This window comes from Pleurodeles waltl, chromosome 2_1 (genome assembly GCF_031143425.1).
Source record: "Pleurodeles waltl isolate 20211129_DDA chromosome 2_1, aPleWal1.hap1.20221129, whole genome shotgun sequence".
Lineage (NCBI taxonomy): Eukaryota > Metazoa > Chordata > Amphibia > Caudata > Salamandridae > Pleurodeles > Pleurodeles waltl.
Genome location: NC_090438.1, coordinates 522957811 through 522980109, shown reverse-complemented (window position 1 = coordinate 522980109; position 22299 = coordinate 522957811).

Here is a 22299-nt window from a genome sequence, read left to right as displayed (position 1 = left end):
GCTGAGACAAGACCCTAAGTACGATGGGACCTTGAACATGGCAAAGCATGGATTGTTGAATAATGTTGCAGATGTATGTCTAGTGAATGAAAATTAGACTAAAATTTCAATCTGCAAACAGAATAAAGGTGAATCACCAGTTTATTTTCTAGACAGGCTTACGAATATGTTTGCATTGTCTGTCAGATGTAGATGATTCAGTAGTCTATAGGTGATGCCTTTGTACAAGAAGCGTTACTATATGTGTTAAACAGTCAATGACTATCTGTACCGGATGGCAAATCAAGAAGGGGTACAAAAGAGGAGACAAGAGGAGGGAAAGTGGGGGGAACAGAAGGGGCTGTCCATAGGTCCCAGGTGCAGGAGGGTTTTGCCTTGCCTGCAGTCATTTGAGGCATTAGAAAAAAGATTGTCCTAATACTGCTTCGTATGTGCCTTGTCTCTCTGAATCAGATCAGATCTCACGGAACAATTAACCTTAAAATCAGGAGAGTCTGATAAGTGTTGACTGTGCCCTAAATACTGTGATTCCGAAAGACCAAAAAGGTCCCTCTGTTGATTGCACAATATACCGAAATCCCACAACTTGCCTTATTGATACCGGTGCAAGCTGTTCTACCTTGAAAACATTAGAATTCCCTCTCTCAATCGTGTCCATAAACTGCACCAGAAAATATTTTTGGATGGTACATTTTGTTCAGGATCAAGTGTATTCTGTACACCTGTGCAATATATCACAAAAAAGGAAGACCAAAGTTTCACTTTGAGCTGTGAAACAAACTGTCAGCCTGTCACAGATAACACTGAGATGGCGAAAGAATTAGGCCTGATTTAGAACTCGGCGGATGGGTTACTCTTTCACAACGGTGACAGCTATCCCATCCACCGAAATCTAAATCCTGTAGGACATAATGGGATTTGGATTTTGGCAGACAGGATATCCTTCACCATTATGATAGAGTAACCTGTTCGCTGAGTTCTACATCAGGCACTTAGTTGATTTGCTTTCACAAATTACTTCTATCTGATGGCCCATAGAGGCTAGATGGTTTATATTTTCTATGGACCTTGCAAAAATAAAGATCAACCTAATAAAGTGTCTTCAGTACATTCCACAGTATCCCCTAAAATCCAAAGCAGAGGCAGTAGTTTAACCTGTCATTGCTTACTGGATTAAGCAGAGGGTTTAGTGCTGATTGTCAGACAGTATATTATGCCCATTCTTCCTATATAAAAGGCTGGAAAAAAACAAGATTTATAGATTTGTGCAGGACCTATGTGCAATTAGTAGTGGGGTTGCCTATAGTTTCCCTGTGGCCCCCAATCTCAGCCCCACCCTTCCTGCATCCCTACATATGCCCAAAGGCTTACAGTGATTCACTTGTGGTCCACCTTCATTTCCATACATGTTCATGAAAAGAGTAGGGGTGGATGAAGATTTCCACTCCGCCGTGGAGTTTTCCCCACTTCGCACACCACGCAAAGCGCAGAGATCCTAGAAACTCCGGGAAGCAACACAGAGTTTTTTCTCTCAAGGGGATATTCAATGTTAAATTGGCAAGCGCGAGTGAGAGAAATCGCTAACTTGGCAAGTCCCAGCGAGATTTCTGAAGGCAGCGGGCGTGGCAGGTCGCTATCGCTTGCACTGAGAAAGCATCCGTTCACCTTGAGGAAGCTGCCACTCAAGTAAGAAAAGCTACTTGAGCAGCAGAAAGAAGTTAGCAGCCTCTGGTGGTACGCGTGATGCCATTCACGCTGATTTTACAGTGTGGGAGAAACTCCTGGTGCTGAAAATCAGCACGAACAGTGCAATTTACCTAAACTTCGTTGCTCATGGAACTCCCATTAGTGCGGCAGGGTTTTTCTGGCACTTCGCAGAGCTCCGCATAGCAGAACTCAGCAAACTCCCCCACGCCTACAAAACAGTTAATTTCTCTTCACATTCTTATTTAGGGGATCTCAACTTTCATAGTGGAGTCTCTTTTGAGGATCTTTTCTCAAGCTTTAAAGGAATGTTTGGCACTTTGACCTTTCCTATTGGCCTCTGTTACATTAAATAACCAAAAAGCTGGCTCTGTCAGCCTCCTCACTGAATCAGCTAAGAAGGGCTTCAAAAGTAATTCTGCCTGCCCTGTGTGGAATCATGGACTCTCCTGTGGGAAGCGACACTTGTGGTCAGAATGGAAGGGGTATGTGGTTGCACCATAATTTCTACTCCCCTAACTTGCACAGTTGTATCACTAAGCTACTCATGTTGGCAGGGATAGCATGACCTGTGCCCCTGCTCCCACTGGTATGCACCCTTACTCTTTCAGTTACCTGACATTATTGCCACTCCAATGTTATCTTGCAGTTCCATAAAGCTGGGAAAGGGAATAAGACCAGACCATGGTAACATTTTAATGGTGCTAACCATAAACTTATAATGCATGTTCCCCATAGCAACCCAAAGGACAGTTATGAGTCCCTATGAGAGAGTTAGGAGATGCCTTATAAGGTTACCTTCAAACTCACTTGTCAGCTGTTAATTTAGAACTGCAATTGAATGATGATGCTGTCCTCCAACACTGCTGAAATCACATTCGCCATCTTTCTCATATTCAAGTTGTCTTACCTGACTGCTCGTCAGAAGTCTGCCAAACCCTCCAGTCCAGGTACTAGGTATATTTCTGGATCAACCAGAGGATGTCTGCTTACAGCCCCACGGGTGCTGCTCATCACTGAAAACAGCCTTGAAGTATCATGTACTGCTGACATGAGCTTACTCCTTCCAGTGCACGGGCTGTTCCTCCCCAAGATGCTTGACTACCATTGTCCATCTCCTGACTTGCATCAAGCCTCAAGATGGGGACTCTCTTTTGGTACTGCTCCTGTTGCTGCCTTGCCTCCTGCAAGTGGGCTGAATCTCTGAAGCCCACCATCTAAATGTGCCCCTCCAGGGCAGTACAATAGTGCAACCTTAATTTCTGATTGTTAAAGCCTTAGCCCTATTCAAGCTGTCGCCTCCTGGATACTGGATCTGCCTGTGGGACTAACCTGCTTCCTTTGCTTATGTCTTTAGCTGCTGGCTCCTAATGGGCTACTTCATTGCTGTGGATTGGGTGTTTATTAGAAAGACAATCTGTACTGCACCTATACTTGAACAAATTTGATGTAACTCTGTACAACAGATTTTGCTGTAGTACTGAGTAAAAAAAGAATATGGAAAAGGCATGGGTATTTTGTGTTTTGGGACCTTACTCCTTCTTCTCGGTTCAGACTTAACAAATGACCCTGAAACGTTCCATGCACAAACTTGGCAAAAAAGCACACTTTAAAAAAAAAAGGTTTTGTGTAGATTCCTCAAACGGTACCAGAGTTATTAGCAAAACAATAAAGGTATATCCTATGGAAACTATGACCTAGCTATATAACTCCTGTGGTGGGTTTACTTACCTTATAATACTTAACATATGTAAATGAAGCATGTGTGGCTAATACATGCATGATAAAGGCATCTGTGTGATAAAGGCTATGCGGAATAGGCATATGTGTTAATGGCATGCATTGTGTTAACATACATAAGTGTTTAAAGCATGGTCACTACAGAGTTGGCCATATGTCCAGTTGGCTTGAATTAGAAGGTTCGAAGGATGGAAGCACTGGACCAATGCCACCATTAGAATGTAAGCATGGCTACAGTCATGGAAACCTTGGAGGCTATGACTCAAAGAGTCAATTGGGCACTGAAGACAGAAACATTGATGCCCATCTGGGAGAGTAACCAGTGGATCCGCCTAGCCAAGATGGTGGAGCTCTGTGCAAGGTATGTTTGACTTGGGGAGATAAGAAGCTGGTCAGAAGAAGGGGGCCTGAGAGGGCAATTGTGTTTCTTATATTCTTTGATGCAACTTGAGATGTAACGTTGGGGATCTTTGGGAAAATAGGGGTAAATAATGGCAGAAGAAAGTCTTGGTTCTCTGTGAGATGAAAAAGCCAACTTTTGAAGTGAAGAAGACCCAAACAATTGTTAAGGCTTTGACAACCAAAATGTGTTTAGAGGAGCTCAAACATAACAGAGGTGTGAGTTTGGTAGAGGATGAGAATTCTTGGAGTTGTGAGCAGATGTCCTATGAAGAGGAGTAACAAGGTCGAGGGAGAGGGAAAAGGGAGATTCTCCTTAAAGGTCCACAGGCAAGGAGGGATTTGCTTATATGCAGTTAGTTAAGGTGGGAATGGGCTGCATAATAGGTGATGGTCTGCATAGGCTGCTCCTAAAAGCCAGACCCCTACTTCATTATCCCTGAAACTAACCAAGCTAATTGGGGCAGGAACTTGTTCAGGATTAGGGGTTGAGAATTCCCTTCTGGGTCTGTAGACAGTTTGGAAGGCAAAAAGAGAAAAGAGGGAATGTCCATTGTGATTTTGAGGAGGAGAGGGATAGAATGGAGTTACTAGCACTAGGCAGGCACGAGAGGGGCAGAGCTAATGAAGGGCATGGGGAATCAGACAGAAAGGGGGAAATGCTTAGCCGAAGAATGGCCCCAATTTTAGAGGGATGTATCAGTTGTAAAGGCTTTTGGATATGGATGTCAACTCCCAAACTTAAGGAGGGAGTTGATTGTTGAGACTTGAGGCAAACCAATCCACTTACCAGGGGGCCACAGATAGGCAATCCTTAAGAAGATGGGTAGGCTTCAGATTGCCCCCCCCCACCAGTTTGTTGACATCTCAGACTGATAAGATGCTGCCCAATTAAAGTAGAACACAACAGCTTGATTTGTGATTGAGTAAGCTTTTAATGGCAAAGATTCAGGCAAGGAGGTCTTCAGACATGGAGTGTAGGGGAGGTTTGCCTTGAGACCAAGGAGCCTCCAAGATAAAGTCCTTGGAATGTGACACCCATTCTAATTTGCTTGCATCTGATTTGTTGACAAGGTCTGGGGAGAAGCCAAGGACTACTTTCTCTTTTTTGGCTTCCATATGTTTTAGCCACCACAAGAATTATACATGGCAATTAAGATCTGGGGAGATTTGAGCTAAGTAAAGGGGGTTGGTGAAAAGTTGCAAGGCTTTACATTTTTAAGGCTTTATAATGCATGTATCGAGGAGAGGAGTACATCAGACGGATAAAGTGGAGTTAAAAATGTTAAAAAGGGCTTGTTGCAGCTCTATTCAAATGTGCGGAAGTTTGCCCTTCAGCACCCTCCAGGGACAAGAATGAGAGTCTAGGGTGATTGTCAGGAACTCTATTGACTGGGACGGGGAACAGATACATTTTTTGAAATTCACAATGAAGCCCCTGGAGTATAGGAGGTTGATGATCAGAGAGAAGTGAAGATAAAAAGTTAGAGTTTGAGGACATTGAGTCATTAAAAAGATTTAGGCCCTCATTATGACATTGGCGGTAAATGCCGCTTGCCACCACATTGACGGCCACCAACATACCGCCACGGTGGCGAATATCCATTCACCATATTATGACACACACAAACTAAACCGACAGAATACTGCCACATACACAAATCCACCAGCCCAAAGGTCAGTGGTAAAGTGTCAGTACAAACACCCATACTGTTATGCCAACAAAACAACGCCCACCACATTATGACCCACGAATCACCACGGCGGACATTCAATGGCAGTAAACCATTGGCGTACACACTGGCGTGCTCAGAATGGCCACCCAAACAGAAAAATACAAAACATTGGCCTAAATGAAAATCATACACCTGACGCTCATACACACAACACACCCACACACCAACAGCACTGTAAAAAACATACCCACATTACACACAACCCTTTATGAATACCAATAAGCACCACAAGACTAACACAAAGACCACTGAGACAACTACACACACACACTACAAACATCCATCCATCCGCCACGCACCCCACATCCCACACCCCACCACATCACTTAACACCCTCTGCACAACACACACCACACAACAACCATGTTCCCACTAAGGTACCCCGTTTCACTGATGAGAAGTTGCGGGTCATGGTCGAGGAAATAGTCAGGGTAGAGGAACAACTGTTTGGAGCACAGGTACAGCAAATATCCACTGCCAGGAAGCTGGAGCTATGGGGGAGAATCGTGGACAGGGTGAATGCCGTGGGACAGCATCCAAGAACAAGGGACGACATCAGGAAGAGATGTAATGACCTACGGGGGAAGATACATTCCGTGGCAGCAAGGCACCAGCTCACCATCCAGAAGATTGGCGGTGGACCCCCACCTCCTCCCCCACAGCTCACAGCATGGTAGGAGCAAGTCTTGGCAATACTGCATCCTGATGGACTCAAAGGAGTAGCCGGAAGACTGGACACTGGTGAGTCAATATTTACTACCTTATCACCCCCATACCTGCATGCCATCTCACCCCTCACCCTCACTCCCATACCTCCACTCCATCCCACATACTGCACCTTCACATCTGACTAACCCCAATGCCAGGCCCTGCATGCCATACTAATGCATGGACAGCCCTCCCAGCCCTGCATGGATACCTATCACCAAAGCATGCACAGCATGGAGAACTAACAAGCACAAAATCCATCACCATACACAAACAAAGGTGGCAGGGCAACAGCAATAATAGAGAGGAAGCAAGGGATGTACAGTATGTCACAGACATGAAGTATAATACATCACTTACATCCCCACAGGTGCCCCAGCCAATCTCAGCGGCAATGAGGTGCCACGACTACCCAGTTCCCCAACAGAAGATGCCACCCAGTGATGACAGGAACTCTGGACTTCAGGATGTGGATGAACTACCTGGCCCATCAGGGACCACTGGTCAGTCGGCCACCCCAGCCCACTCACAGTCCACCACAAAGCCTCCCCCATCAGTATCCAACACCACAGTACCTAACCAACGTCCCTACAACTCTGTTCCCAGGACACGTCAATCAGCAGTGTGCCCACCTGTGCAGGGGCTCCAGTCCACACCTCACACCCAAGACAATCAGGGTCCTGGGGTTAGTGGCTGTGGGCACACCATTCAGGGGACAGAGGCACAGCGGAACATGGACACTGGGAGGACTGATGTGCACCAGAGGGAAGACAGGCCCAGGGAACCGACTCTCCAGCTGCCACTCACTAATGTCCTGGGGGCTTACCAACATTTCCAGGACAAGATGGGCCAGATCTTTACCAACATGCAGGAGAACAAGCAGCTGGTCAGGAGATCAGGGAGGATTTGCAGGCCCTCAGCAACACCATGTTCTCCAAAGCAGGGGTGCTGGCAGATATGGCCAACATCATGAGGAAATGGACAACACACCAGTGGACCCCTGCCCCTACCCAGTATACTGAACAGCCTACCACTTCTGATGCAGCTAGTGGGCAGGAGGCCCTGCCACAGGCCCCACAGGCCACCAGCACCCCTCTTTCTGCAGAAGGTAAACCACCCCGCAGACGTTCCCTGTGACCCAGACAAAAGCCGGAGACACTTGCCAAGACCACCGCCAGGAAATGAGACCCTCCTAAATGTCCTCCTTGTCACCTTGTCCACTTTGAACTGCCTTTGCTCCCCTTCCTATGGCCCCTTGGACGCTGGACCTGTGCCACAAACAGACTGGAACAATACCCTGGACTTTCCTCAACCATCACCCCATTCCATTTCCATTGCACTTTTCTGTCAATTATTTGCACTACAATAACCACCCTTGAACTCAAATTAAGTGAAACTGTTTTGTGTGATGAAAATGTGCATATATTGAAACTGTTACATCATGTGCAAATGATCTGAACACTATGATAGCATACATTTTAAGATCTGTATCTGTCTGTAGTCATCACATCAGTATACTGTTGTCATATCACCAACATCTGCAAAATGAGAAGCCATAGGTGACAGTAAGAAGATATGCAAAGTAAGTGAATGCCATCCTGCTGCAGCCACACATAAAACATCAATAATCAGTGAAATGGTAAGTTCCAATGTGTCACCTGTGTGTCATTGGAAGTATTGACGTGTAACTGATGTTCTGTTGTCCACATCCTCATCCTCTGCCTCCACATCCTCACTGCCCTCAGGGTCCACTGCTGCCACAAGGGCATTTCCAGTCTCCTCTTCCTGCAGATAAGGCACATTTCGTCTGAGGGCCAAGTTGTGCAACATGCATCATGCCACTATTATCTGACAGACCTTCTCGGGTGAGTAGTGGAGGGATCCACCTGTCAGATAGAGGCATCTGAACCTGCCCTTCAGGAGGCCGAAAGTCCATTCAATAATTCTCCTGATCCGCAGATGTGCATAATTTAATGATTCTCAGCCCCTGTCCTTGCATTCCTCACAGAGGTCAGGAGCCTCAATAGGTTTGGGTAGCCAGAGTCACCTGCAAGTATTGAGGGACAAACATTAGCCTTACACAATGGTACGGGGTCAACACCAGATGGCATACACTGACATACATTTGCTGGGGAGTCAGGCTCACCAATTAGCCACATTCTGTGCCTCTGTAATTGTGCCATCACACTTGTGATGCTGCTATTCCTCAGGACGAAGGCGTCATGCACTGACGCAGTTTACTTGGCATTGATGTGGGAGATGTACTGGTCAGCCAGGCACACCATTTGCACATTGAGTGAGTGGAAACTCTTCCTAATCCTGAACACTTGTTCAATCTGGCGGGGGGGACAAACGTCATATATTTACCGTCAATCTCCCCAATAATATCGGGTATGTGCTCCATTGCATAGAATCCTGCCTTCAGAGTGGCCAATTCTTCCACCTGGGGGAAAGCAATGAAGCTGAACATGTGTTTCACCAGGGCAGAGAAAACCCTTGGCAGCATGATTGAGAAGATTGTCTGTGACATTCCTGCTGCCAAGTCCACTGTCACATGGAAAGAACTAGTTGCCAGGAAATGGAGCACTGATAGAACCTGCACTAGAGGAAGGATCCCAGTGGGGTAACGGATAGCTAATATCAGATCAGGCTCCAATTGAGCACACAGCTCTGTGATTGTCACCCTGTCCAGTCTATAGGTGAATATTATGTGCCTGTCTTCCAGTGTAGCCAAGTCCACAAAGGGCCTGTACACAGGGTTTTGTCTCCTCCTCCGACCTTGCACTCCCCAGCAAATTGAAATGGGCATGAAACCCCCTCCAGAACCAGTGGGCAAGTTCCCCAACTCAGGGACTGTGACCTTGCACTCACCAGCAAAGGGAAATGGGCATGGATCCCCCTCCAGAACCAGTGGGCAGGTTCTCCAACTCAGGGACTGTGACCTTGCACTCTCCAGCAAATTGAAATGGACATGGAGCCCCCTCCAGAATAAGTAGGAAACTTCCCCAACTCAGGGACTGTGACCTTGCACTCCCCAACAAAGGGAAATGCGCATAGAGCCCCCTCCAGAACCAGTGGGCAACTTCCCCACTTCAGCTGAGGTGCCTCCAACCCCCTTCTCCCTGAGGTGCCTGGCCATTCCTAACATAATGCCCCTGCACAGTGTAGTGCAGATTACATCAGGGAACGAGTTGGGCCTTAGCCATGTGGGCCTTTTGTACTTTGGACTGGCCATTGGCCCTTTCAGAACAGTGACTCGTGTATTTCTTGTCATATGGACAATATGGTGGCTGTTTGCATCAAATTAAACTATCAGTTCTGGAAAAATGTATTCCTTGCATTATTATGACATGGATCCTGTGACATTGGTTTTCCTCTGCAGCAAGATGCGTGTATGGTGTGTGTGTGAATGGTGTGTGTTGTGCATGTGTGTGTCACTCTACTTTTCCTCCCTCCCTCCCTTGTGTGCTCAGCAGCTGTACTTACCGTCATCGTCTTCATCGGCGTTGGTGTTCCAGGTGGAGAATGGCATAGAAGAGCATCGGAAAGACTTGATCTACTCTCTGTCTCTGTTGGTGAGTCTTTTGTCTCCTGTGCACAGTTTCCACCAGGGTTTTGATGGCATTGGTACCGCCCATAAATCGTGGTGGTTTGCTATGTCTTAATATGATGGGCGGTACTTTGTCTTTCCGCCTGGCTGTTGATATCTACCACCGTGGTCAGTGGTGTTAATGCCCTGGCTGGTGGTGTGGTGCATTGGGTGCCTATGGGAGTTATCATTGCCATGGTCATAATTTGGCGGTAATTACTGCCAGCCTGTTGGCGGTATTGCTGTCACTTTAACAGTGACCGCCAATGTCATAATGACCACCATAATCTGGGTAAATTACTAAGAAAACCCAGTGAAATTATAGGACAGAAACGGTCCATAGAAGCCTCCAAAGCTTGCCAAAGATGGTCCCTCCACTGAAATTTTAGGCAATGTTGGAGTTGGATGTAGATAGGGATGGAGAAGTAAGTGTCATTAGGATCCAGGTAGATTATCCAGTCATTTGGGAGGTGGGTGTCTTGGAGGAGATGGATACTCTTGTCTTGAAGTCAAGATAGGTCATTAAAGAGTTCAAGGATCTGGGACTTTGTAATGTTTTAAAGCCCTGAATTTTTGGCAGACTATAGCAATGCAATTTACAAAGCAAACCTTGGCTTGAGCCAGAACTAAATATTTATGTGGAGTATTTCTTGAACTTCCTGTGCATCAGGATGGTCTTTTATTAAGAAAAGAGCAAGGGGATGATAGATAGAGTCTTAGGTAAAATTGTTGAATAAAACCTTGACGTTTTATAGAATCCAGGGATCAAAGGTGATATTCTGCAAAATGGGAGGCTTGAGACTATAAATATTGTGTGGGGAGGTGAGTAAGGGGGAGAGTTGAAAAAGAAGAAGAGGACTCACCTGAGGTGGGACTAGAAGCAGCGTGGGACAGAAAGGGTCATTTTCCATGGGTTCCAGTGAAGAAGATTACTCTCTTTGGAATTGATCTGCCACTAAAAAAGAGACTATTTTGGCAGGTGGAGAAGTGGGATACTCTGGACAACTTGCATGGTGTCCCCATCTACCACTGGCCTGCTCACAATCATGCCATCTGAAGAAAACCTTTTTAAAGATGGCTTGTGCAAGGTCTCAGAAGAATAGCTTTCCACATTTAGAAATAACCTTTAGAAGGGATTTACCAAGAAGAAGGCCTCCCAAGTTATTGTAGTGTTTATAAGTAACTATGGGGGTGATTCTGATTCTGGCGGGCGGCGGAGGCCGCCCGCCAGAATTCCGCCCTCCATTATACCGCTCCGCGGTCAGAAGACCGCGGAGGGTATTATGAGTTTTTCCCTGGGCTGGCGGGCGGTCTCCAAAAGACCGCCCGCCAGCCCAGGGAAAAACTCCCTTCCCATGAGGATGCCGGCTCGTAATCGAGCCGGAGGAGTGGGAAGGTGCGACGGGTGCAGTGGCACCCGTCGCGTATTTCAGTGTCTGCAAGGCAGACACTGAAATACTTTGCGGGGCCCTCTTACGGGGGCCCCTGCCGTGCCCATGCCATTGGCATGGGCACGGCAGGGTCCCCCAGGGGCCCCGCGACCCCCCCTACCGCCATCCTGTTCATGGCGGCTTTCCCGCCATGAACAGGATGGCGGTAGGGGGGGTCAGAATCCCCTCGGCGGCGCAGCGAGCTGCGCCGCCTTGGAGGATTCGAAGGGGCAGTGGAAAACCGGCGGGAGACCGCCGGTTTTCCCGTTCTGACCGCGGCCAAAGCGCCGCGGTCAGAATGACCAAGGGAGCACCGCCGGCCTGTCGGCGGTGCTCCCGCCCCCGTTGGCCCTGGCGGTAGAGAACCGCCAGGGTCAGAATCACCCCCTATGTCTGCAATCTTAGGGTTAATGCACATAAGAATTACTTTTCTATCAGTGGTTTTATTTGCTTTAGCATTGCTAAGTAGAAGGATGGCTCACTGTGTCCAACCATGGAGGAAGGGAAGATCAATTAGACTAGGAGAGGATACATTGCTTTCCAGCATATCTTTCAGTTTTGTTAGAAGGCCACCAATGTCCAAAACATTGTCTTGGCAGTATCAATACCTTTACATGGATTGTGGCCAGAGCAAAGGTTAAAAGAAACTATATTAGAGGCTACCTCAGGGTTGGAGCAAGCATTATAACTTATGGAAGACCTAGGACATCTGGTTGTGAGCATAAACCTGGGAGATTTGTATAGGGGTTTGCAAAGTCAGTACCTAGGGAAAAGTTCTACCTGATTTTTGGGAGACAAGTTCAGGGATTTAGGATGGTAAACATCACCATAGTTAAAGTGGGCCCTTGATGTAGGTGCCTGTAATTCTGGGTCACTTTATTTTATTCATATTGAGGTTATTATCAGTGATTAACATATTAGTTGGTATCCCATGCTCAACAATATTTCCAGTGTTTGATGAACTGATGGATGTCTTGACCCGAATGTGTAATGGTGAACAAGTGTTATGTAGGGAAAACTTAATGAGGGTACCATGGAGAAAGGCAGGATTTTCAAGGGATAACTCTAGGGTTGGCTCAATTCTCTTGGAGGAGTGAGGTAGGAGTTTGAGTACTTGCTAGGAGAAGGGTGGGGCTTGCCTGCAAACGTATTTGGACCTCCCCATAGCATGAGGAGACCTATCCTGTGGAGTGAGGGTGATTAAGAAACATTGGCTAGAGTAAATTGCCCAAAGTCTCCCTGTCCTCCCCTTCTTTTTTGAAGGAGTACCAATATTCTGGGAGGTTAGTGTTGTTTGTAGGCAGGTGGAAGTCACACTAAAGTTACTCCTTTCAATTCATACACTTTCAAGAAATCTTCAAATTCCAAAAACATACATTTAATTGTGTCCTTTGTATCCAAAAAACAGCAGTTTCCACATGTCTGGCTACACCTCAGGTCATATATCCAATATCCATACAAAGGCTTACTCCACCTCGTAGTACCATATGTGCTTGGCGTCTTATCAAATAGGAAGCCTCAAATGTGCAGAGCCTGATTAAGTCAATTAAAATGAAACACATGTTGGCTAGAATGGAGGTGTAATAAAGAAGAATCTGAACACTAAAAGTGACCGGAGCATTGTGTTTTGGACTACTGGAGACCTGGAGCACTCAAGGACAACAATTAATTAGCTTTCATGAATTTTGCTTAGCACAGAATTGTCAAATCCTCTGTTAGGAAGGATTTCACTCTGCGAAGTAGGGACGATCAACAGCCTAATTTCCTCAGGCTTCCATATTGGCAGGCACCAAACTATGTTTCAATGCTCACATAGTATACAAAATGAAGATTGGTTGGCATTGATTGTGGCATGTAACTTTATGGTGTTTTGGGAACGCATACCTGTCAGGCCAAATGTGTTTTACTGGGGCCCAATTTCCTAGGACCTTTGTGGTGTTGCTGCCTATCTGGGGAATTAATCTGGGTCTTTCTTATTCTGTGTGTTTGTCTGTGCACTATGTGTTACCCCACCTGTGATCTGTCAATCAGTTGGTTCAGGCCTGGATCACAGGACCTGCCTGACCACGTACTTCTGGCTCTGGGTTGACGAGGTCATGTCAGGTGGAATCGACAATAGCAAAGTGGGTTAGTTGTTATAGCACAAATCATGATGTACATTGACATTGTTTTAATGCACATAAACATTGCCCCTCTAGTTGAATTCTCCACTCATTTATCCCCCCATATTTCATGACAGTCACATTATTTGAGGTTTGACATATTTCTGGTGTGTCTACTACCATTTCCCTACCTACTTGAACTTCACCTAATTTGAGGTTGCATTTTTACAGCAGGAACCCCTCAATTGTAGGAAACAACGCAAAAACAGCACAAAAATGAGAATTGACAGCAATGGCATGCGCGGTCTGACCACCTACTGTGGGAGCCAGTAAACAACCAAACTAGCTATGGGGCACCTCCCGCTTTCTTCGTGTCAGAATGTAGATGATGTAGTACTTGAATGTGAACGTCAGTGTCCTATTGTCTAGGTCGGTATTAAGCATAAATATGTAACAGGATGCACCAATCTTTGTGCATACCCCACCCTCAATTGCGGTCCTCAAGTCCAACACATGCTGATATGCATCACCATAAGGCGGGTGGCACTTAGTTCTTCCTTGATAGTGTTTAAGCCAAGCACAGTATTGTTTATCATTTTCAGCATTTCCCACCTAGTTATCTGCAACCAGCGGGTGTTCGCTTTTGTCTGTAGTGTGAAGAAGGGTATGGACTCTCCCGCATTTACTTGAGTGTCAGTGAATAGTCTGAATTCTTCTGGAATATCATTTTACTGAGCCCAACCAAAATAATCAGTAGTTCATCAAGACTGATGCAGAAGAGCTGTTTTCTTCTGTAGGGAATGTTGGAACAACTCGGACAGGTCTTCTGTCCAGGAGTGACCAGGGTCAGGGAGTGCATAGTCAGGACGGAGAAGAGGCCCGCCATCAGGGGACGAGCTGACTGTAGACAAATTCTCCACACGGCCAGTAGTAGTCCATCAGCACGGAGGTGCCCAGGTGCATGTCTGATACATGATGTGTTGCTCCACAATTTTCATTTGTGCTGAGAGGGCCTCTGAAACATAGTGAATACAGTATACGTTTCCGTAAAATTATGGGTTGCCTCTTTCCTTTCACCCATGTGTACTTTTCTATTTCACTCTCCCAGATTACTTGGCATGGGGTATGTATGCTGGCATTTAACCCTCTCCTATGAGACTCATTTCCCCTTGTATCATTGATGTGGATTTCCCTACATAGGAACTTCATGTCTGGGATTCAATTGTTCCTAAAGAAGGCTGCCTCCGACACACTAAGGGCCACCCTGGGACCACAGATGGAGGTGGAAGCAGATTTTTTTTGCAATGGTGGGGTAGTTTTGCTACCTCCAAAAACCTCTCTCTGGAACATCTTGGGGCCAAACAGTGCCTTTCCCTACAATGCCCCACCTGCTAATACAGTCTAGCTCATTTTGAATATCACTACATTCCGTATAAAGATACAATGTGGTAGGATTGGTCTCATATTGAGTTATGTTTACCACCACTCTGTGGGGTTCTACACTACTGAGCTGTACCTTGGCCCTGATTCAACAAAGCTAAAGGTGGATGAGACATTTGGCTTTCTCAGGAGCTATCTCCTGGGATAGATAAATCCTATGTGTGCCTATTGCGTGTGGTATCACCAGACAAACATAGCACGATCTTGCCGATGTCTGGGTGCACAGGGCAGTCATGTGCTGGTACCATGTGTTGTGTACGAGTGCGCTGCATAGTGCATGTGGAATAATAACATAAGGTTCAATTTAATTGTAAGTGATGTTGTAAAGGCCTAATGTCAAGGTAGGCTCAGTGTGACTAGGCAAATATCTGGCTATGGATGGGTGCAGCCATAATCACAATAAACAAAAGTTAATTAAGGGTATAATAATACTTAACTTTTGTAATTTTGTACGTCTTGGAATGGTTTTCTGGGGTAACATCTGCAGTTTTCTGGCGATCAGGGATGTCTTTGCTTTGGTCAAGTTCTGCTGTACCGGAGGTGTCTTGCTTGGATATGAGGGTGGGTAGTGGAATATCTGTAAAAAACAGTCCAAAAACAGTCCAAAAAATCAGTCCATGGTCTCTGTCTTTGTCTGCTCAGGTCTTGTCAAAGTTCTGGAAGTTGTTGCTGAGGAGATGGTGGGCCACTTAAAAGGTGGTGCACTTGGTCTCAGACTTCTTGGATAAGAGCTGTGGGTTGTAGGTTAGCTTGCAGAAACATATATCGTCTTTTGACCTCAGAAGATTCCTGTACCTTTCTACTTTACGTATGTCCTGTGCATTTATTTCAAACGTGGCTCCAGTTGGGGCAACTATTTTATTTTCAGGTTTATCTGGTCCTCTCCTCTCACCATGGCAGGAGAGAGTGCTTCTATAGGGAGATCGTCCTGGAGTTATTCCTTAGCTATCTTCCCTAACATGTGTACGTATGTGTTTTACTGATGCGGGTGGAACCTGTTGATCTACACGTATGTGGAATGATGTGAAGGTAGAGGGTGTGTTGCAATTTGGGGGTTGCGAATGTTGACAACATGCCACGAAGACACATGTATGCCCCTCTAGTCCCTGCATGTGGCATGCAATGAGGTTCTCCCTAATGGAGTTAGGTTTTTTATCTATGTCCTTTTTCTCCAAACTTCAATTGGGCTACTTTTTGGGCTTCTTTTTGTGAGTTGTTGGGCGCTTCTCTACATCTCTATGTGGTGTTGAAATGCTGGAGGGGTTTGGAGAGGTGCTATGTGACCCCTGTATGACTTTGCTGTGGCAATGACTGGGATCAGGCCTATTGCTTCATGGGAAGCTGTGTGTGGGAGGACTTATGTGATCTGACAGACAGGCCAAACGCTGCGGTGAGCATATCCATGCGCCTCGCATGGGGCTGTGATGGTCACTTCCAGTGTCCCTACCCTTCCAGCATCCCATCTCCTCTAATTCAAGATGTTTTTGGCCTGCTGCCCCCTGGCTGTGACAAGGGACACACTTCTCTCTCTGGTTTGGAGGGACATGATCCAACAAGCAGACTTTTGAACCTTTGGAAGCCTTTTGGGGAGAGGATGAGGCTAAGTGTTTGCTGTGATGGGTGTCAGATTTGCCTATTACAGGTAATGAGCTGGGATGCTGATTGAATTTCCCTGTTGACTTTGTGTGTGTACTTCAGAATTGTGAGTAGACTTCAGAATTTTGTGGACATGATCATTCTAAGTGTGCAGGAAAAATTGCTCCCGACCCTGGAACATCGCATCATTTTGGACCTAAAAGGGGGCCTCCATTAGCTGGAGGCCTATTGTTGAAGAATGAGGTCCTTGAGACTTGGAGCCCATCCTAATTGAATTTGGATGTGGGGACCTGGGTGTTGGCTGTTGTGCTCTGGCTGGGGGCCGCACTGCCCCCTTGTTGGACAGCCCTCAGCCTGGGGCGTGGCCAGCCAATCCCAACCTGGGGGCCTAGCAGCAGAGTGGGTCCTTTGCCCCTTCTAGCACTTTAAATGGGAGTTTCTGGTGCGAATTCCAGATCGATAAAATGTACAGCAGCCATGACTTGTTGCAGAATGCAAGTAAATGCTTGAGTTGTCTCCTAATGTTGTGTCACTGATTTGTATTGCTGAAATGAGTATTGGAGTGGGTATGAGGTGAAAGTAAACTCATTGGGAGTTTGACTTACTACATATTTGTGTTTTGTGATTGTGCAAGGTATTGCCTTTGACAGACTGTCATCCCTCCCTCCTGTGACTGTGGCAGGATGCATTTGGGTTGTCTTGGGCTTGGTTATGCAGAAGAGAATTTTGAGGGGGTTGGCGTAGGCTTATCCCTCTCTTTTCATCATATGCCTTTAACTTGGCCATGTGGCCTATTCAGTAGCAATAGCAGCACTCTATGAGGCCTGCCGGTTGCCAGCCTCCCTGACCTCTGCCATTAGGACTGGGTGGACACCCTTTGGGGTTCTGAGGTGGAGCTCCCTTTAAAACTGGTCGCATTTGCACACGCGCAGTCAATGCTTTCCTCTCAAGGACAGTCTTATTCAATTCATGTTGGAGAAGCTTTGCGGTGTCTCTCTGGGTTTGCTCCTGCCTTTTCTGTATTTACTTCTATAGTTATGTAATATGTGGGCCTGGATTTCCCGCCAAAGTTTGGTGTCTAATCCTACTACGCTGTCCAGCCCACTCTGTATTTCGGTGGGCAGCCCCTCTTTGGGGATGTTGTAAAAGAATGCAACCTGAGGGCCTGTGTTGTTCCATGACTGTCCTGTCTCTTAGCCCCCATGGTTCCCTCATTCTGTCTAGGAAATCAGTCATGGTTTCCCCTGGCTTCATACTCTGTGCCATCAACCCTCATACATCCGGGCAGTCAGGATACATTGCCCTCTGAGCTGTCCATATCTGGTGTCTGAATTAATTGAATGCTACCCTGTCATGCTCGGTTTTAGTCAGTGTGAAGATTGGGATGCGGAATCGGGAAAACACCGTATTGGTCTGCTCTCTGATGAAGCTGCTGAGCATAATCTTGACATCACCTATTCCTGCGATGCTTTTCTGAAAACATGAGATCCATTTTCCTGCCCAGCCCATCAGTGGGAGCCATTTGGTGTTGACCCCTTCCTTGTCCATCTGCCCCCATGGCACATAGATGGTACTGGACATGCCCTTTTGTAACAACAGGCATATTTTGGCTCGGAAAAGCTAAATGGTTTTTCCTCAATGTAGTGTCCCCATCTTCTCATTCATGTATGTAGGGAAAGTTCCATTTAGGATTTCCCCCTCCATGCAAGATTCAGTCTTCCATGACAGCCGTGTCCTCTGGTTTGAAGGATCCCTACTCTGGCCAGGGTTTATCACACTGGCCCTCCCTTTCGGTCCGGTGGGCCAGTAGGTGGCAAAACGGTCACACAAAGACCTTGCGTTCTTCTCTGGAAACTATCTCTCTAGAGGTCTGTCTGTCTCACCAGCATGTTTGATGGGGTTGGCAGACGCTTTCATTCCTGCACTCCTTGTGCATGCACAAAGGTGCTATTTTGCTTCTCCTGTGTCTTAGTTGGGTTTAACCTAGGCTGCTCTGATCTCTTATTTCTTGGTTGGCCCTTTCCTATGCTGATGGTCTGGTGGGGTTCTAGCTTCTGATAGGGGCCTCCCTTCTGGTTCTACTTCAGACTCTTCTTTGCGTGGACCCCAAGGCCTAGCTCCGCTTTCCTCCAGAGGAGGGCGGGCTGCTCTGTTCTCCCTTTGGGCTTCCTAGGCAAGAGCACATTTTCTCTCTCTCTTTCTTCTCTCTCTGGGCTGCCTCCATCGCTCAGTGCTGTGTGCACTTCTCCATGGTGGGAACGTACCCTCAAACTCACTCTCTATCATTTCTTCTGCTGCCTGGGCATACTTTGGGAAAGTGTACCCTGCGGCTCCCTCCCTGATGGCTGGGAACGTTTTACTCCACTCCACGGATGGTGTCACTATCCAGGGCTCCTATGAATTTCCCAGTCATCTGAGAGTGCTCCACTGGGTGGGTTAGAGTGTATGCTCTGTGTGGTGCTGGGGTTTGAATGACGGAGCGTGGCAGCTGGATGGTTGAGCTTGGGGAAACTGCAATTTCAGTTGGGGCTGGCATCCCTCCAGTCCTGGATCGCTGCCTGACAGGGGCCCTCCAGACCTCATAACCAGTGGATCAGTGTAACCTAGGGCAGGAATGGCTGGGATGGCAGGCATCAGAGAAAGTACTTCCATACCTATGTACGGTGGGGGAGGTGCAGAAACCTTACTTGTGGGTTCTGGGTGGTTGCATGTTGGAGCCATCTCGTCGATGGCCCATAGTTCTAACAGTGCTTCTCTTTTAACCTTTTTCAGCTCTACAAATTTTATCTGAATGTGCGTCCTCTTGTGTTCCAATGTATTGGTGTTCCCCCCTCTGACTAGGGGAATGTGTGTGCTTTAGTATGCGTGTGCCATTCACAGCAGTGTTTATCTAGCTTTTCAGCCAGCCTAGGGAATCTAGTTTCCACGTGGCTTAGCGGCGATTCCATGATGATTTGGGAGCCTTTTTAGGGGACTGACACAGTTCTAACTTCTTTGAGTCCTAAAACCCATTCTGATCATGGGAAAGATGTACACAGGATTATGCTGGCAATAACGTCTAGCTATGAGCTTATCTTTAGACAGGAATGCATCAGGTAGACTTTTCAGAATACATAATACAATGCACATAAAGAATCACAACCTGTAAGAAAGTGCAATGGTTAACTTAAACATTGTAAATAGTTTTAGCAGCAGATTAGCAGGCATGGATTCAATCTCTGTGAGAGAAAGATAGTGACTTCCTTACATGCACATAAAAACACTTAATGAAACATAGCATTTCAACATGAAATATAGTTGCAACAGTTTTTCAGCACAAAAAAATGCAACAATTGAAAACCACAATGGAAATGAAGAGAGAAGAGAGGAAATCACAAAGGAAATGAAGGGAAAAGAGAAGAAAAATGACAGATGAAAAATTATGACTTTGTCCAGAAAAAACCTTAGCCCTCTCCTAGTGCATGCTGCCGATGCCCTAGAGGGGCTCTGTGCAGTACACGGGACAAAGTGAGCCGGGTAGTCTATCAATATTGGCTCGGGGAAAAAGATAGCAGCAATGCATGCAGAGAAGGAAGAAAACCTTGACAATTAAAGGCCCTCCTTGGCCAAACGCAAGCTACACCCAATCCCAAGGCCAAGGCCCCAATTTTTCACAGCGTCTGAATTGTACTCTTTTCACACCCCGGAGCATAGTGTACTACTTGTGTCATGCCCAGCAGTCCAAGCGAATAATACATCTCTCTTCTTTCAGACATCACCAGTGTTTAAGAGACCGGTAGTGCTGAGAAACCCATTTAGGCTGAAAAATGAGATTGAGGTTTGGCTCTATAGCACACCGAGAGCCTGTGCGCACCATCTGTGCCATGGCCAGCTGTCCAAGCATTGAAGTCTCATCCCTATGTCACACTCAGGGATCAAGTGCATCATCTGTGTCTCGTCCAGTAGTCCATATGGAACTCTAGATTACTCTTAGGGTCATGCGTACCATCTATGTCTCACATAGGGGTTCATTCAGAACCCTATATCACATCCAACGTCATGCATACCATCTGTGTCTCACCCAATAGTCCAGGTGCAACCATAGCTTGCCATACGGCAAGTGCTTCCCATGCCACTGGATTCAAGCTAGCCTGGCTGATGAGGGGTGAAACCCCGAAACCGGTCCCAGGATGCTTGTTTCCAGTCCAGGGAAGACCTGGCCTAGCAGTTCAGGCTGGACTGCTCCCATTCGGAACAGGGTCAAGACTGATTTGCATATGGCTGGGTCCAAACTGGAATGGCATGGGCAGCAAAAAAACGATGGATTAAACCCACATCTGTGACTGGGGGTGAATGTTTGACAATGTTCAGCATTCCGTCCATCACTTGTTGTTTTTGCATTTGTCGCCCTAAGTGGGAAGGGTGTGCCCAGACGTGGGTACCGTGCTTCCCATGCCACTGGATTCAAGCTAGCCTGGCTGATGAGGGATGAAACCCCAAAACCGGTCCCAGGATGCTTGTTTCCAGTGCAGGGAAGACCTGGCCTAGCAGTTCGGACTGGACTGTTCCCATGGGGAACAGGGTCAAGACTGATTTGCATATGGCTGGGTCCAAACTGGAATGGCATGGGCAGCAAAAAAACGATGGATTAAACCCACATCTGTGACTGGGGGTGAATGTTTGACAATGTTCAGCATTCCGTCCATCACTTGTTGTTTTTGCATATGTTTAGATTTTAGCCTTATTCACTGTGCTGAGTGATGTGCGGTGGAACAGGTGGTCATTTTTATAATCATGTCTTCTTGCATATGTGTGCACTGCCATGTCTGGTGTCTTTTTTGATATTAACTAGTTCTTTCATGTGAGAAGCTGCAGGGGCTTTGGTCCCATTGGAAAGGTATTGAATGGGGTGTTGGCATGTTCTGTCACATGGATAGCATGGTTAAAGTCTTTAAGCAGGATACTATTTGTTTTGGAGGTCAGGAGGTGCTTCCAATAAGATCAACCTGTCATGCAAAACATCTTTTGTGAAGTGCTTAAGGCATCTTGTCATCGCCTTAGATGACGTTGGCTATCCACAAAACGTATAAATGAGTGAGGCATGTCAAAGGCTATGGAAGCATGGCTGGTCTAAACTACATTTTGTGTTGGTTGGCACATGCGTTTCTAGGATGTTTCCTTGGTGTGGGCAGGCAACACGATGAGCTAAGCAGTGGCTGAGATGGAGAACAGGTTGGAGAGGGTACACTTTGTGGTCTTGGTGGATATACTGTATATCAGGGTAAAATAAGTGTCCAGAGAAGATCCTGTTGATTAATCTGGTCAAGCTTCACTGGATAAGCAGGACAATTTAGCAGCATTGAAAACCATGGTGGTGCCAGCAGGAAGATAGATAAACAGGATCTTGATGGTCTAGGTAGTCAACAAAGGAGAAGGCGATGAAAGGAGATTGAACATACATTTTGAGACTGAAATATTTATAGGCAACCTTGATGCCATCTACTTTTCCATGCTGCTGCTCAATGTTCTTGATGCTGAAGACTTGTGGTGCCAGTGAAAAAGGAGGTGATGGCATTTGGCACCCAGCATGTGTCTGTAATAAAAAGGAATCAAGTTGCTTGTGTGATCAGATCAGATAAATCTGCTCCATGTATGATTGTTAAGCAAACCTTCTCCAGCATGAAGTACAAAGTAAATTCACAGTGTTTGCTGTGTGAGGTAGGCAGTCAGAGGTAGAACGTGCTTTGCTTTGGTAGTCTGACAGGGTATTATGTTCACATATATCTGTTAGAAATTGGGTCCTTGGTTGGCAGGTTACCCCCCAGTCCAAGCAAGCACCCCTACTCTAATCAGGGTAAAAGAGAATCACCCTCAGC